This window comes from Lissotriton vulgaris, chromosome 6 (genome assembly GCF_964263255.1).
Source record: "Lissotriton vulgaris chromosome 6, aLisVul1.2, whole genome shotgun sequence".
NCBI lineage: Eukaryota > Metazoa > Chordata > Amphibia > Caudata > Salamandridae > Lissotriton > Lissotriton vulgaris.
In genome coordinates, this window is record NC_141694.1 from 18,076,350 (window position 1) to 18,095,263 (window position 18,914).

Below are 18,914 nucleotides of genomic sequence, written 5' to 3' on the forward strand. Positions count from 1 at the left end.
TCCTCTTTATCCTGTCCTTACTAATGAAACTGATGATTTTTCATTTTTAGATCGTTGCCCGCCTCCATATGTTTCACCTACGGCCCCAACTGAGGATTCGGACGGAGACGATCAAGGGGGTAGTCGTACTAGGCTAAGTGCTGGCGAAGCTGCGGAATTGCGTAGTTTTGCTTGAAAGCTTAATCTTAAGGCGATAACTATTTCAGAGATTGATGATCATATGCGTAAGTGGTCTGAGCAAGAACAGTTGTATTTTTTGAGCCATTTCGGAGATGAAGTTGTAGAACGATTTAGAAAGTATTCAACTGATTTGGAGCCTAAGGATGTATCAGTTGGTCGTGAGGATATGCGTAAAGGTCTTTTTGTTATTGCCGATGCGGATCGGTTTTTTCAGCGGTTGGTCCAGCTACGGGATGAGGCGTTAAGACTACGGGAGGCGAGAAAAGCATCAGATGCGCCTGCGCCGGGATCGATTGAGCAATCCAAAGAGTGTTCTATCTTTGGAGCAGATAAGAGTTCTACAGTTCATGTTATGCCTATGCGTGAAGCTGCACCTTTATATGTCCCTCCAAAGGGGCAAGGTACAAGCGATGACAAAATGTCTGTGGATGCAAAGGGCTATTTTAAATATAATTGGGTTTACACACCGTGGAATAGAGCAGATGTTATGGCACTTAAAAATGCTTTGCCTGACCCCCGTAAGAATCCGGCAGCTTTCTATGAAGGAGTGGAAGGGGCTATTTCTTCGTGTGTTATGAAGTTAGTTGATAGCGACCTTTTCTTTGGGTTAATATTGCCTCCTGATATGTGGAGGGCGATTCGTAAGGTCAACGATCAAACGATCTTGGGGGCGGATTGGAAAACTTTAGCCCAAGCTGATTTAGATAGGGAGCCTGCATGTATTCAATTCAATTCAATTCAGTTAATTTGTATAGCGCGCTACATACCCAGAGGGTCTCAAGGCGCTTGGAGAAGGGAGGGGAGTTACTTGTCGAAAATCCATGTTTTGAGTTGCTTTCTGAATGCTAAGTGGTTCTGAGTGAGGCGCAGGTGGGTGGGAAGTGAGTTCCAGGTTTTAGCCGCCAGGTAGGAGAAGGATCTTCCTCCCATGGTGGTTTTGTTGGTGCGAGGTACAGCAGCAAGGGCTTGGTTGGAGGAGCGTAGCTGGCGGGGGCTATTTTGAATAAGTTAAAAACGCTTGTTCCACCTAAAAAGATTGATTGGACCATGTTAGCCTCTTGTAAGCAGAAAGCGGATGAATCGGTTTCTGACTTCTTCTCACGTTTTGAGGAAGCATTCATGATTTTAGTGGGCAATTATTAACAGAGGACACGGGTAGGCATTTATTCGTTGACAAGTATGTAGCAAATCTCCTACCGGAGATTTGAAAACGTTTAAAGACGAGTGAAAGTTCCTGGACCACGGCGACCCCTGCTTCTTTATTGAATATGGCTCAGTATTATGAGCGACAGGAATTGGAGGCTAAAGAAAGTACTGATAAGAAAGCGAAGGAATTAAAGACGAAAGTGATGTTGGCTCAGGTTCATGCTACACAGCCGAGAGGGAATGATAGAGGTAGGCGTGGATCGTACGGTACGTATTCTGGTCGTACCGACATTTCTGAGGATCAGTGTGCATACTGTAAAAAGTTTGGAAGTTGGGCCTCAGACTGTCCGGTGCTTCGAGAACAACGCAATCAGCGTGGTCGAGGAGGTGGAAGGACACGGAATAGTTATTCAGGAGCGAGGGGTGGAGCGAGTGATCGTGGTAGGTTTGAAGCGAGGGGTCGCGGTCAGACTGATTATAATACTTTTGATCGACGGAATCAGTATCAGATAGCGGAGGGTGAGACTGCAGAGTCTCAGGATTATGTACATGCATAGGATTGCGTAGGATGGGGTGTGGAATCGGTTGAAGTACCAGTAGATCAAAGAGGTCCATATGTATCAGCGGGTGTTTTGGGTTCTACTGATCAGTTTTTGGTTGATACAGGAGCTACTCGTAGTGCTCTGTCTAAAAACTTGGTTCCAAGGGCTCCCCTGTCTGGCGAAATGATTACATCGATAGGGTTCGATGGAACACCCTCTCTTAGCCCATTGTCACAACCCCTTACATTTTACATTGACAGATTTTTTGGTCCTTGCCCGTTTTTATTGTCACCAAACACCCCAGACAATATCATGGGAATAGATATGCTTAAATATTTTCGAGCAACCATACGTTGCGCTCCTGAAGGGGTGCGGGTTATTTTGAATGACAACTACCCAGATGTAGAGAGATTGTGCACTATGCAAGAAATTGAAGCGTTGGCCTCTCTCCCACAAACATTATGGGCTACTTCAGACATGGATGTGGGACAGATGCTTATTCCACCTATTCGAATAACTGTGAAGGAGGGAGTGCCTCTGCCTCATGTACCACAGTATAAAATATCCAGGGAAGGTGAAGTTGCTTTAATGCATATTGTACACGATTTGATTATTGCAGGTGTAGTGGAGGAAGTCCCCTATAATGTCTGTAACAGTCCTATTCCTCCGATTTTAAAGAAAGATACTGACGACAAAATCTATCGATTTATTATTGATTTGAGAGAAATTAACAAGATAGTAGTGCCCCAATACCCAGTGGTGTCTGATATTACCACCCTACTTACCTTGATTCCGCCCACAGCCACTACCTTCACCGTCATAGACCTGAAAAATGCTTTCTTTTCTATTCCCATCCACCCTGATAGCGATATCTATTTGGCTTCACATTAAATAATAAATCGTATAGATTTTGTCGAGTTCCTCAAGGTTATACTGAAAGTCCTAGCATTTATAGCCAGGCTTTAAAAAGACAGCTTGATTCTTCTGATTTACAATCTGGAGTTGCCCTCATTCAATATGTCGATGACATTTTACTTGCAGCAGATACACAGGAGCAGTGTGAAGAGAGTAGTCTTGCTTTGCTTTCCTTTCTTGCCCACAATAATCACAAGGTTTCGAGGAAAAAGCTCCAATATTGTAGACCAAAGGTGACCTACCTCGGTCATCTTTTGTCTAAGGAGGGACGTGCATTGACATCTGATCGAATCCAAGCGATTTTAGATACACCAGTCCCCCGCACTCAGAGAGATGTTCGTGCTTTTATAGGCCTAACGTCTTTTTGTAGGCAGTGGATAATGGGGTTTTCACACATTATAAAACCTTTGTTAGCATTATTGTCCAAAACTACACCGATTCCTCTTGAATGGACAAATGAATGTCAGAATGCTTTTGACCAATTGAGACAAGCTCTTTGTTCCGCACCAGTACTAGGTACACCAGACTATACAAAGATTTTTACATTATACATACACGAGAAGGATGGGTGTGCATTGTCAGTCTTAGTGCAGACACACGGGGATAAGCAGAGACCGTGTGTGTATTTCTCGGCAGTACTTGATCCTGTAGCACGAGGATTGCCTGGGTGTTTTTGAGCAGTCGCAGCAACAGCAGTGGCTATACGACAGAGTGAGGGAATAGTTTTGTCACACAAATTGTTGGTGTTAGTTCCCCATGCAGTGGACACTTTGCTAAACCAAACGAAAACTCAGTAACCAGTGCGCGCTTAACAGGATATGAGCTAACACTGTTGGCGCCGCATATCACACTTAAGAGATGTGCTACTCTGAACCCTGCTACTTTATTGCCGTATCCAGTTGCTGAGGGCCAGGAGGAAGAACACCATGATTGTGTTTTCCTGACTGAAGAACAAACAAAGGGTCGTGTTGACTTACAGGATACGGCAATTACAGATGTGGATGGGGAACTGTGGGTTGATGGATTGTGCTTGAGGCTGCCAGATGGTACAACCTCTGCAGCATATGCGATCACGACACTTAAGACAGTGGTAGAAGCAGCACGAATACCACAGAAATCGGCCCAAGCAGCGGAATTGATAGCCTTAACAAGAGCATGTGAATTAAGCGCTGGCTTATGTGTGAACATCTACACTGATAGCCGGTACGCATTTGGAGTAGTGCATGATTTTGGCCTACTCTGGAGAGAGCGAGGGTTTTTGACTTCACACGGAGTGCACATCATGCATGGAGAACTAGTGCGTGATCTCCTGAATGCGTTGCTATGTCCAAAGAAAGTGGCGATAATTAAATGCAGTGCACATAAGAAGGTGACAGACAAAGTAGGACAAGGAAATGCCTTTGCAGATTGCATAGCGAGGGAAACTGCTATGTTACGGAATGCCTCGCCAATGTGTAGTGAAATCGCAGGCTGAACGATGGCATGACGCTAGAGAGGAGATACTAGACATTCAGAAATCAGCATCTGAAGCAGAACTCGCAACGTGGGCAATGGAGGGAGTGTTGGATGATGAGGGTTGTTGGAGAAGCAAAGATATGGAGAGATGGAAATTGCCTGCAGCTTACTTGCAAGCAATGGTTCAAATGACGCATGGATTGGCACATGTTGGAGCTCTTGCAATTACTAAATTGCTTACACAAGTCTGGGAGCATCCTGAGATTGCCAATATGGCCAAAAGAGTAGTGCAGACCTGTCTGATATGCTTGCAGCACAATTCTGCTAAAGGGACGTATACTCCAAAGAGAGGGTTTGTCCCGCCTACTGCACCATTCGAAGTGCTACAAATGGATTACATCCAGCTTGAGCGTTGTAATAACCTTAATTATGTCTTAGTGGTGGTGTGTGCTTTTAGCAAATGGATTGAGGCCTTCCCCACGAAGGATAATACCGCGCAGAGAAACGCCAAGGTGCTGCTCAAAGAGTACTTCCCGCGCTATGGTGTTTGTACATTTTTGTGGAGTGATAATGGTCCTCATTTTGTTGGGAAAATTGTGGAATATGTCATGAAGGGATTAAGAATTCAGCAAAAATTCCATGCTGTATTCCATCCGCAGTCAGCAGGTCTGGTGGAAAGGTACAACGCTACTTTGAAATTGAAGCTAGCAAAGATCGTGGCATCCACGTCTTTGAAATGGCCGGATGCTCTGCCTTTGGCATTGCTATCTATTAGATCAGTGCCCCATTCCCGAACTGGCCTCTCACCCTATGAAGTGGTGTTTGGAAGGCCTATGAATATACGGGGAGTTCCTAAGCCTCAATTGTTACATGATGTGCCTTGTATAATGATGAATGATTATTTGGCACGATTAACAAATTATTTACTTTCTATTCATCAACAGGTTCGAGAAGCGCTCCCCGACAATTCCATTGGAGAGGCTCACAATCTTCGTCCCGGTGACCATGTAATGATCCGGTCCTTTGAGAGAACAAGCAGCTTGGAGCCGAGGTGGCGTGGCCCCGAGCAAGTGCTACTAGCGACACGAACGGCTGTGCGAGTTACTAACAGGAAACGATGGGTGCAATCGACTCATTGTCGTCGTGTTTCTCCGGATCTGGTGAGCCCAACTGTGCTGTCTGATTATTGAGACATTTTGGACGAGGAGAAGAGCCCAGCTGTTACGTCTACTGAATCGGAGGGAGCCTTCCCGGACCACACTGTCTCTGGTAGAGAGAGATATAATCTACGGCCAAGAGAAGCAGTTGTTTTGTGCGAGACTGGTTGAGTTACCGCTCCAGGTTTGTGAAACGGAAGCCGGGAATATCAAGGGGGGGGGGATCAGTTCTGCCAAGTGTAGCGACACCCGTCTTGAATCTCGGAGAAGAAACCAACGGCTGCCTCGGAGCTCAGCACTCATATTTTTATTTTTTAGTTGCTTTCTTTTTGAAGATATTTGTACTTTGAACTATGGCATCTTCTATGATGCGAAATAAGAGAATTCTTGGTGCTGTATTTTTTGGAATGACAATTGTGGTGATAGCAATAATAGCTTGGGTAGTAGAACTATTGGTGCCGGCAAGAGAACATTTATTGCCTACTACCCCTATTCCATCTGAACATTTTCATTTCACTTTGCCCTATCATGAAGAACGTCATAGACAGACTTATCTGAATATTAGTTTCATTCAGATTCTGCATCACACCCATAATATGACGAACACTTCGAACTGTTGGGTGTGTGGAATGTTGCCTGGACATCAAAAGAAAGGAGGCACTCCGCTTATTCCTCTCCCGTTTTCTCACAATGGTTCTTGTAATGCTTGGTACACTCTTCTGTTCACTTTGAGATGGCCAACAAAGGGTGGACTACTTTTTCGACTTAACAAAGTCTGCTTTAATGATCGAGATGGTTATCCACGAGCTGAAGGAACTAAATTTGAATGGGAAGAATATCGACCAGATAATGTATCCTCGCCTCGAATTTATACTAATCAAAGAAATGTAAAAATGTCTAGCTTTCATGTGATTACAGTTATTGATACAAAAGCAGATTTATGTGTCTGTAATAAAGGTACAATCCCAGTAGGAAGAAGTGAATGTAACACTACTCTCACCTTTGACACTCCAAATGGTATTACCTTTGTGGCTTCACGAAATACTTATTTTATCTGTGGAAATAAAGGCTATCACCGTCTCCCTATAGGATGGTTAGGAACATGTTATATATCCTTTGTATTACCTCCTGTGTTTATTGCCCCGCCTATGTACCATAATGATTTTGTACTCTATCACGATTTTATATTGAATAGAGTGAAGAGAACATTAGTCCTCGACAATATTGACCAGACCGATACTTCTCTGCAGCAGTATGTCGATTTCAATTTAGGCCTCTTTTCATTTGTTGGTGCTGCCCTAAATAGCAGAAAAATGAGACGACTGACACGTGTTGTAGAAGCTGTTGCTAATGAGACAGTTTTTGCTTTAGGGAACTTAACTGAGGAACTTCAAATTACCAGAATTGTAACGCTCCAATACCGAATGGTTCTAGACGTAGTGTTAGCTGATCGTGGGGGTGCATGCCGCATTATCGGAAGTAGTTGCTGCGTGTATGTGCCAGATAATTCACCCTCTGTATATGATGCTATTTCTAAATTACACAAGATAGCTGCTGAGATACATCCTGATAATGGCACTTGGACCCTTTCGGGTTGGTTTTGGACATTGCTTAGTACTTGGGGCTGGAAACTGTTAACGATCTTATGTATAATAATTGGGTTACTATTCTTTCTATGTTTGTGTATTCAGTGCGGCCCTATATTATGTTCCATGTGCCTTTCTCCTTGTATTCCCTCCAAACGAGTTATCGTTAAGAATGAACAAATGATTCATAGAGAAGTAGCAAACATTATGGCAATAAATATTGATGACGAATATCCTGATTATGTCCACTATGAGGTAGCTTCAGCTAAACGCTAAAAGGGTCGTCTGTTGTAATTTGACAGTGATCAGGTTAGCGTTAAGCTTTGCTACACGAATATTCCCTTATCTTGACCATGGTGTTTGGAGGCCATTTTAGAACACTGGCGTCCATTTTTAATGAACGCGCTGCCTCGTGGTCAGCATGCCCTTTTGTCCTTTCTCTGTACCACTGACCACCTAACTTGCCCAGCAACAGGCTATTTTTAGTACTGGTCAAGCTTGCACATGTGTAGTCAAACTCTCTGTACTAGTGGACAGTCATCACTTAGGAATGTCCTTTCAAACTGACCAGTGGTGTTGTAACTCCTCCCATGAGTTGGCTGTGTTCCAAAAATGACTTTATATGTACCTAAACTGAGCAAATGTGTTCCGCCTACTCTTTTTATTACTGTAAAACTGTATAAAAGATGTCTCGCACCGATGTTCGGTGTGATACTTCTTGCATTGCCGAAGGGTGCTGTAGGAATGTACCACCACCCCATGGGGTCTTAATAAACTTGTCTTTTGCATTTCCAGTTTCCGTGCCAACGTCTGTTTATGGTGCAGCGGGGTTTGTGGAGTATGTAGGCCTGAAGAACCCCAATACCACATTTCAACGTCCTCGAAAGGAGTGTATTCCTCTGGAGATTCCTCTATTTTGTAATAATGGAAATCTTGTGTCACAGCGTGTGCTGCTGGAAAATGCATCCATGAATAGAATACCTCTGTCTGCCGATATTCATTGGCCTCTACCACAAATATGACTGTACCACCTCTTGATGATAGTCCATTTTCTATAAGTTTAAGAGTTATAGTTCTTCTTACATTTACCGGAATGATTATAGCATTCAGGTCTTCTTCTGTCATCCGCTATAAGTTGATCTGCTATTCTAGCTCTCTCTCTTTCATCATCACTTTCTGTCATTTTTCTGACAAAAAGTTTTTTGTTGCAGAGCAAGTTTCAAGGAAACAAAGATGAGGTGCACAATATTTTGGAACACTGTATCCTTCAACGTTGACTAAATCAAAAACTAATATATAGGATTCTCATCCTACTAAGTTCCGGCGGATATTAACCTTTCACCCACTCCAGACGTCTATTGGAGTTTTTACGGGAAAAAGGGGTCTGTGTGAAAAGCACGACTGAGTTACTCTAGTATCTAGCATTAGATTATCGCCTTACCAAACGTTGGGCGCCATGTAGTGTAGTTCCTATATTCCCAATAGACTCTGCGCATTGGAATAACATAAACGATAGTTTAGACGTAGGACTGAGGTCATCTAGGTCTCTACTGAATATGTTAGACTTAATTATGAATGCCAGCTAGCTCAGAGGTCACTAGAAACTTTCTCGAATGAACAGGAAGGAGTTAACTTTCTTGATTAGACATGAAGGGATTAGTTTCTGACAACCGCATAAACATGACAACTTTGCTCCCTCCAGAATAAGGAGTATATCTCCAGAGTTGTGTGAAAACAATAGACAGCTATTTCACTCTGTCAATCATGCATGCTTAGTTTCACCAGAGTGCAGAAAAATAGAGAGACAGGCGTTTTCAATAAAAGTTGTTATTTACTGAGCAGTCCTCTTTCTCGTGCAAGAGTAGTGAATTGCCAAAATAAAGTAAAGTGCGTACAGTAAAAGTAGTATTATGAAATAATACTGTAAAAGCATTGATATGGTTTCTGAGCCATATGATACTTAAAATGGATAAAATATATACATACATAAAATCATTGACTAAACGTACTCAACTGGTGCTTCTAAGATACGCCTACCCCGGTGTACCTAACCTAAGCCTAGTACGTGGGAAGGAGAATATGAGCTGCAGTTTAAGTTAAGTTAGTTTTTGCCAAGAATTTGAATCAAGATTTTCTCTAAGGATCTAATCAGCTCCGTACCTTGGTTATAGAATGAAGGAGGTCTTGTATCTCTTTCTTAGGACTCGATTTCCCAGCAACCCGCAAGGGTGACTGGAAACACTGGAGCTGGATTTCTCGGCAAGAGAAAAGACAGCGTCTCTCTCAGTGCGTCAAGGGGAGGGTCGGCTTCCTTCGGCACTCGCATCAGCTGGGCTTCGGGCAAGTAGATAGCCGCTCTGCTCCAAACCACCGTGTGTTTGCTTAAGGCAAACGTTGGTATATTTATACATGGAAGGTGCCGAGTTTGACGTAAGGTTGGACATAAGACGTCACTAAGAACTTACAGTTCTTTCTGGACTCCAGGAGTTCTTGCACAATTCAAAACAAAAGCAGGGGGATTTCCCGGGCTGCTTGAGGCTTGGTTTGTTTAAAGAACGCGTTATACTTTCTAGGAGTCTATGGGAGTAGCCTTGCCGTATTTGGACTGCATTGGCTGTGACTAAATATGGGTATGATTCTTATGCCTTTATAAGGATATGCTTTGTTATAACCATATAAGGGCATGAATCAGGAATATTTAAATAGGGTCCTAGATACATTCACAACAACATGTTCCCTCCAGCCCGGGGTCTTTGTACTGAAGACGGGTTCCCTCCCGCACAGGGTCTGTGTACTGAAGACAGGTTCCTTCCAGCCCGGGGTCTGTGTACTGAAGACAGGTTCCCTCCTGCACAGGGTCTGTGTACTGAAGACAGGTTCCCTCAAGCCCAGGGTCTGTGTACTGAAGACAGGTTCCCTCTACCCCAGGGCCTGTGTACTGAAGACAGGTTACAATCAGCACATGGTCTGTGTGCTAACTGGCCTGGTGTGACCTGTCTACTAGGGTGAGGGGCGGAGCCTAAAATGAAAGGTCAGCAGCACCACTGGGGGAGCATGTGCCCTTCGAAGCACATCAGCCATCGCTGCTGGTGGGGTATGGCTTACAGGAGGACAGTAGCTGCCTTGGTGTTCCTGTGGGCATGGGTTTATAGCGTTCCTCCTGCAAAAAGTCATCATAGTGCTTCGAGACCCTGAAAGCTGAGACCCTGAAAGCAGTGGGGGGGGGGGGGCTCTGACAGGCACGAGGGTAAAACAGAACACATTAAAGACAGCCTTTAAATTACACATAAATGCAGGTTAGTGTTTTGGGACCAAATCCATCATTTTTACGCACTGAAAGCTCAACTGGTTAATGCGATCGATGACTGTAGATATTGGTGTGTGTGACTTGACAATGACCTGTATTTATAGTGCTACGAAGCCTCATCCGGCGCCTACAAGCGCTGTGAATATATGCAACTCATTACTTTAAAATTGTGTTACACTAAGGGACATTGGGGCAGATTTACAAACCCTGTACGCCACTTTTGCGTCACTTTTAACATGGGAGAAGTGACGCAAAAGTAGCGTGAGGGGCTTGTACATCTGCCCCATGGAACTTAGTGGTGCAGGGCAGCGCAACAAGTCACCTACTGCGCTGCGTCACTGGGAAAGGGCAGTGCACCGTCCCTGTCCTATCTCCCTGCTCAGTCGCTATTTCAGCAGCCTAGCTCCAACGTGGGCCCCCTTGCACCAAGGTGCAAGGGGGCCCCCATTGCATGCAGGAATGGTTTTGTGCCAGAAGGGGCAACCTTCCTGCACAGAAACAATCCTGAGAGGTGTTTTCCTCTTTCTATGTGTGCTGCAGAATGCATCACACATAGAAAGAGGAAACAAGCATTGGCATAGCCAATAGGTCTCGCATTTGGGGCCTTATCAGTGTTTAACCATGCAACAGCTAAATACTTATAAGATCCCAAAAGTGAGACCTATTGGCTATGCCAATGCTTGTTTATTGTACTTACATACCTAATAGAGAGTGCCGAAGGGGGGACTGAACATCACTTTGGTACAAATTGGGCGCTTCCTTTAGCAGAAGAAAGCAGTGCTTTAAATGGGCTGGTACTGCCAGGTACGAAGTACTGGCACTTTTTTATTTTGAGAGGGAGAATACCGGCACTTCTCAAGAGAGACCTAATACTTTTAATTGGAGAGTACCGGCACTTCTCAGAAAAAAGCAGGTACTCTTTGACAGAGTGCCTGCACTTGTATGTTTCCATTTCAAGCACTGGAAGAATGACCTGTGGCTGTCCACACACCTTTCAACCTGTGTGTTTCAAGGAGCAGACCAGGGTCCTCCCAGTCCATAGACCAGTGGGGGTCCACTGTATGTCCAGGAGGGCCAGATATGGATCAGGATAGTTACTTAGGATAAATGGCATTTCATTTATCCAAACGGAACTCAAGCAGCAACTGGTTGTCATGAAAATCTGCCACGGATTCTGCAGTCCTCCAGGAACTTAGGATACCCCTAGATTATATATAGCGCAAACTCAACCCGAGGTATGGGAGCGCTTTACATTAGGACTAGTTACATTACACAAGAACACATTCTTTCTTGGTAGGCACGAGGAAATTGAGTGATTTGCTCAGGATCACAGGAAGTTGAGACAAGACTTGAACTAGACTCAAACCTTGTTCTCCAGTGCTAAAGTCGGCAACTCTGACCTTTATTCCACGTTCTTGCTTTAACAGTTTGTGTAAGACTTGACATATATATATAAATGCTGCAATACCAAAATAGGAGTGGGCGGAATTTGCGTAATCGTGTTACGCAAATCTCCGCGAAATGGTGAAAAATCTCCACAAACACGCAGAAATTCCGCAAACCCGCAGAATTGCTTGTTCGCAATGCTTTTTTACTGTTCACGATCACTGTTTGCATGCTCGTGGAGAAATATCTTGCGAACACGCATTTTGAGAATGCGAACAAGCAAAACATTTTGCGAAGTTCCGGAACGCAGAATTTTGGGCAATTTTGCTTTCTCCGCGGAACGCGAAATTACCCAAATTCCGCATATTCCGCGAGTGGAACGCAATTTGCCAACCAGGCCTAAATACCATACGAACTGTTCCTCCACAGGGCGTCCGATCTCAGTATATGCAATATGGAATAATTAATATTTAATAATGTATGCATCAATGTGCACTGTATATAGTTACACAACATAACCCGCTGTCCTTGCAGAACTGTAATCTTTCAGTCAGTACACAAGTGCTCATGCAGTAAAGTAGGCCTTAGTACATGGACTGCTTCAAACCTCTATATACTATGCATGCAGTTTTGTATCTACCTGCAAACTTGTCTTTTGTAATTTAAATTCCCCAGTCTGTATCCTTATACTTCCACCAAGCACTCTATCACTGCTGTTGCACTGTTGTCTTGATCCATTCAGCAGTATGTACTAATCCATTCACTGTGCTAAAACTGAAGCACTTATAAATTCAGCCAGGCACTGTCCTTGTAGAACTGGAATCATTCAGTCAGTACCCAAGTACTCATGCAGCAAAGTAGGCCTTAGGACATAGACTGCTTCAAACCCCTATGCACTATGCATGCAGATTTGTATCCACCTGCTCACTTGTGTTTTACACCTGGAGTGGTGTGGCTCACTGGTTAGAGACAGCAGACCCGGAAGCAGAGAACGTCCCGGGACCAGGGTTCTATTCCCAACACGGCAGGGTCGTGGACCAGGGTCAGCGGACTCGATAATTCTCGCCTCGGTGCCTACTCTAACCAGGGATCACACTCGGCAACTCTGGGCATTAGCTTGCCTCATCTCTACAACGGCCCCCCACATACGCCGGGGATGCCTGGTTTCACCTTGGAGATACCCAGTAGGGACCATCTCACAGGGATAGCCAGGACGGGTTCCCCAGCGGTCTACAGCGCCACAACGCCTCAGGGCAGCAGTGCACTTTACAAGAACACATACATTACATTCAATTCCCCAGTCTGTATCCTTACACTTTCACCAAGCACTCTGTCACTGCTGTTGCACTGTTGTAGTGACCCATTCAACAGTATGTACTACACCAGCAATGCAAAGGGAAGCAGAGACTTGTAACATATTTATGTACATATGTTACATTCATGTGCTTCGTAAGTACTACATTATACTGTAAGTAAACACCTTATAGAGTTATGCTGTAGCACTTCCTTATAGTTCTGCACTTTCACATTCACCATACACTACTAATGTATTCTTTCATTCATTTATGAACTACACATTCATTCAAAAAACTTTAATACACTATCATACTAATATAGCTCTTTTTTGGACCAGTGAAGTTAGTTCTTAAAATAACTTTTATTATGTCTTTTTTGTAGTTTTGTATTTTATGGGGATTTTTTGAACAGTTTTTAATTTTTTGTTTTTTTTCCAGTGAATTCTAAGGTTTTTTAAATGCTAATTCCTAACTATAACATGTGTGAAACCTACGTTTTTTTCAGTGAATATATATATATATATCTATCTATCTATATATATCTATCTATATATATATATATATATATATATATATATATATATATATATATCTATCTATCTATATATATATATATATATATATATATATATATATATATATATATATATATATATATATATATATATATATATATATATTCACTGAAAAAACCATAGGTTATAGACCATATATAGTTAGGAATTTGCATTTACAAAACCTTGAAAATTCACTGAAAAAAACATTGGTTATAGACCATATATAGTTAGGGATTAGCATTTACAAAACCTTAATTTACTCGCACAAAACCATAGAAATTCGCATATATAGTTAGTTGCAATAACTATATATCGCGCACCCGCAATCTACTGCTGATGATGTCACATATTACATCATTCATGACATGGTCAGTGACATCACTGATGACATCACTGATGACATCTCAAATGACATCACTGATGACATCACTGATGACAACATCCAGTGACTGTATGTTTCTGTAAAGTTAAAATATGTCTTACATATTGAAGAATGAGTGGATGTATAAGTGTTTGGATGAAGGATTTAGTAGGTGCATGACTGATTGTATGAGGGAATGATTAAATGTGTCTCACTGAGTGCATGGGTTAGTGACTAAACTGTCTTAATTTGTGCATCATTATTTCTGTAGTTCTGTAAACTGCTGCATGTGTTGATCAGTAGCTATATGAGTAACTATATGGGTTATTGATTGGTTGCCCAAATATTTGTATGGGAGAGTGAGTGTGTGTGTGGGGGTGGCTGGGAGGTGTGTGACTCTGTGCATAGATGTGTGAGCAGTTGATTCACTAGATGTATGGGTTCAAAAGTGCATGTGGAAACAGCTGTATGGGCGGTTGACTGTCTGCATGAGTGTATTGGTGAGTGATTGGATTTCTCAGTGCTACATGTCAAAGTAAGTACATATATAAAACACAGTACATGTAAGAGTTGACATATATATATAACTGTGCATAAGAGCTAGTGAATGTGTGAGTGGCTGTATGGATCATTGTGAACTTGTATCAGTGATTGTATAAGAGAGTAAATATGTGTTAGTATATGTTTGATTAAGTAAGGTGTGTATAACTGTATAGTTGAGGAAATGGAGGTGTGATTGATTCTTTGCATGACTGACTAGGTGTGTGAGTAACTCCATGGATGAGTGACAGTCTGTGAGTGTCTGTTTACACTGATTGTATCTAAGGTTATATTAGAGTCTGAAGAGGTTCATCGTATTATCACATGAATGATATCATCAGTGATGTGATCAGTAATGTGAAATGAGATGTTATCAGTGATTTCATCAGTGATGTCATTTGCGATGTCATCAGTGATGTCATCAGTGATGTCATCTGAGATGTCATCAGTGATGTCATTTGAGATGTCATCAGTGATGTCATCAGTTATGTCACTGACCATGTCATGAATGATGTAATATGTGACATCATCAGCAGTGGATTGCGGGTGCGCGATATATAGTTATTGCAACTAACTATATATGCGAATTTCTATGGTTTTGTGCGAGTAAATTAAGGTTTTGTAAATGCTAATCCCTAACTATATATGGTCTATAACCAATGGTTTTTTCAGTGAATTTTCAAGGTTTTGTAAATGCAAATTCCTAACTATATATGGTTTATAACCTATGGTTTTTTCAGTGAATTTCATTGGTTTTTTAAAAGCTAATATCTATAGCTGTAAAATATATTCTTTATTACGTGACGTATCACATAGCCACGTGAGACGCCTCATGACACGTCGCATAAACGTGACGTATCGTCTCTGCAGCGCAAACAAAACCCGTAACGTAAGTGCGCCAGAGCACGCTTACAGATATATATATTTTTTTTTAACCTTAATTAGACAAAATCCACACGTGCACATATCTTGAGGCCTTGCAAAGGCACATCAAACAAACAGTCCCTACAATTTTGCCAAGTTTGGTGGAAATCTATTCCTTTAAATTTTATTTTACTGTTTCTCTTGGTTTTCCCCTTGTTACGCTTACCGGAATGCTACCCGGTACGCAAACCGGACGCTCTAAAAACACAAGATGTCGGACTCCCGTTACGCTGCCGGTTAGCTGCCCGGTTGGCGTACCGTGAAGCGCCTCTACCGCGAAAAATCGCAATTTTTTTTTCATTTGCCCCGCGGGGCACTTTAATATCCCCCTCATCAATCCTAGGGGGTCAGGAGGGGTCTACCTTGCCCCCTTTCCTTCATTTCCCCCTTCGTTTTTCACCACCTCTTGTCTCTCGATCCTACCGAGAGACAAGATGGCGGCCGCTCCGGACTGTTTACAATGTTGACAGCCAATCAGCTTCTCCTCAGACTCCCGTTACGCTGCCGATTAGCTGCCCAGTTAGCTGCCCGGTTCGCGTACCAGGACGCGCCTCTACGGCGAAAAATCGCAATTATTTTTTTTTTTGCCCCGCGGGGCACTTTAATATCCCCCTCATCAATCCTAGGGGGTCAGAAGGGGTCTACCTTGCCCCCTTTCCTTCATTTCCCCCTTCGTTTTGGCCTCCTCTTGTCTCTCGATCCTACCGATAGACAAGATAGCGGCCTCTCCAGACTGTTTAGAATGTTGACAGACACCGCGAAAAGTACGCGAACTGGTGCGCTATCCGGTACGCTGTCACAGATATATCTGGTTTTTTAAACGTTAATTTCTCAAAATCCACTGGAGCACATATATTGAGACCCAGCAAAGGCACATCGGGCTAACAGTCCCTACAATTTTGCCAAGTTTCGTGCAAATCCATTCAGCCGTTCGAGCTAAAAGTGAGGCCAAACGCCCTATGGAAAAATGAATGTGAAAAACGCGTTTTGGGACCCCCCTTTTTTCTCGGCCCCCCCTTGACGGAACCCCCCCAAATTTTCAGGGGCTGCTCAGAAACAAAATGTGCCATTTCCTGCAAATTTCAGCCGATTCCGTCCACAAACGCCAAAGTTATTAGACATAGAATTTTCAAAAGTTCCATAGAGAAAAAATCCTAACTATATCGCCAGGTCGCCAGTAGGTGTATATAGTTAGGACCTAATTACCATAGGAAATCCCCAACATTCTATTGGGAATAACTTTGCCGCCGATTGAGGGATCTGCCAGTAATTTTTCTTAAATGTGCCGCTCTGCGCTCCGCTCCTTCCCTAAAAGTTTCAGGGGGATTCGTCAAGCGCGGGCAGAGAAAAAAGGGGGGTCCCAAAACGTGTTTTCCCCATGTTAATTTCCATAGGGACATTCTGACAAGGCTACAGCTCGAACCGCTGAATGGAATTACACCATATTTGGCAAAATGGTAGGGACTGGTATGCAGCAGTGCCTTTTGTATGTTTGGTGTAAATCCCTCCAGTAGTTCTTGAGAAAATTGAATTTGAAATTTTTCAAATGGCATTTTCTATGGGACCTTTAGACACGGCTACAGCCTGAATGGCTGAACGGAATTACACCAAACTTGGCAAAATGGTAGGGACAGGTATGCAGTAGTGCCGTTTCTATATTTGGTGAAAATCCCTCCAGTAGTTGTTGAGAATTTGAATTTGAGCAAATTATATATCTATATGCGCTCAACATTCTATTGGGAATGACTTTGGCGCCGATTGAGGAATCTGTGTGTAATTTTCTAGAATTTTGGCCAGCTCCGCTCCGTTCCTTCCCTGAAAGTTTCGGGGGGATTCGTCAAGCGGGGGCCAAAAGGGGGGTCCCAAAACGTGTTTTCCCCATGTTAATTTCCATAGGGACCTTTAGACACTGCTACAGCCCGAACGGCTGAATGGAATTACACCAAACTTGGCAAAATGGTAGGGCCTGGTATGCAGATGTGCCTTTGCTATGTTTGGTGAAAATCCCTCCAGTAGTTCTTGAGAAAATTTAATTTGAAATTTTTCAAATGGCATTTTCTATGGGACCTTTAGATACGGCTACAGTCCGAACGGCTGAACGGCATTACACCAAACTTGGTAAAATGGTAGGGACAGGTATGCAGTAGTGCCTTTTCTATATTTGATGAAAATCCCTCCAGTAGTTGTTGAGAAAATTGAATTTGAGCAAATTATATATCTATATGCGCTCACCGTACACGCACCGTAGTACGTAGAGAGCCCAAAACAAGAGTGGAAAACACGAAAAGGGGGCAGGGTAGAGACCCGCCAACCCTCTAGCCCTTCTCAGGGGGTCCCAAAAGGACCCCCAAGGGAAAAAAAAATAAATAAATTGCGGGATACTCTCACCGTACGGTACGCGTACCGTGCGCGTACCCCACGATTTTAAAACAAATATTTTTTTGCACTTGGTGGTCCTTCTGGGACCCCCTGAGAAGGGCTAGGGGGTCAGGGGGTCTCAACCCTGCCCCCTTTTCGCGTTTTCCACTCTTGTTTTGTTCTCTCTTGTGCCTCACTTCTCAAGAAACAAGATGGCTGCTAAGTTGGTCCCAGAAGGATAATAACATATATAAACGTTATCCGCTAATAGAATTAGCATTTGCAAAACCTTTGAAATTTATTGAAAAAAAACATAGGTTTCACGCCTGATATAGTTAGGAATTAGCATTTAAAAAACCTTGCAAATTCACTGAAAAAACCATAGGTTTCAAGCCTTATATAGTTAGAAATTAGCATTTAAAAAACCTTGCAAATTCACTTAAAAAACCATAAGTTTCAGGCCTTATAAAGTTAGGAATTAGCATTTAAAAAACCTTGCAAATTCACTTAAAAAACCATAGGGTCCAGGCCTTATATAGTTAGGAATTAGCATTTAAAAAACCATTGAAATTGCTCCTATATAGTTAGTTGTACTAACTATATTTCGCGCACCCTCAATCCACTGCTGATGATGTCACATATTACATCATTCATGACATGGTCAGTGACATCACTGATGACACCTCTTAGCAATACCACTGTGTGGGATGTACTAGAGGTAACAGGAGGTGTAGTTAGACTCCAACGTCAACCTTGGGTGGGCAACTAGCCCTTTTATTACCACCAGTAAGTTCCATACAGCAGGATTGCTAACTTCTAATATCAGGCACGCCCCCTCCCTTCACAACTGTGCAAACGTGCCCCCTAGCACATTGTCAGTTGGGGTATAATGTCCCTTTGAATCCTGAGGGTCCCTGGGGGCAACCTAGCCCACCAGGTACCAACAGTAAGTGATGCAGAGCTCTTTTGCAGAGAGGTGGTTCAAGGCAATGCCTCTTTTTACACCTCTCCGCAACATAGCTCAGTGGTGCTTACTGGAGGTACCCGATGGGCTAGTTGGACCCTAGGGATCCTCAGGGGCCGGCCTTTCCTTTTTAATTTTTTCAGGAAACCTGCTCTCGCTTACAAAATCCAAACCAGAGTTTGCCATGCTGTCATAGCAAACAGCAGTGTTCCGAGGGTGGGCACCCCGGGAGACTGCAGGA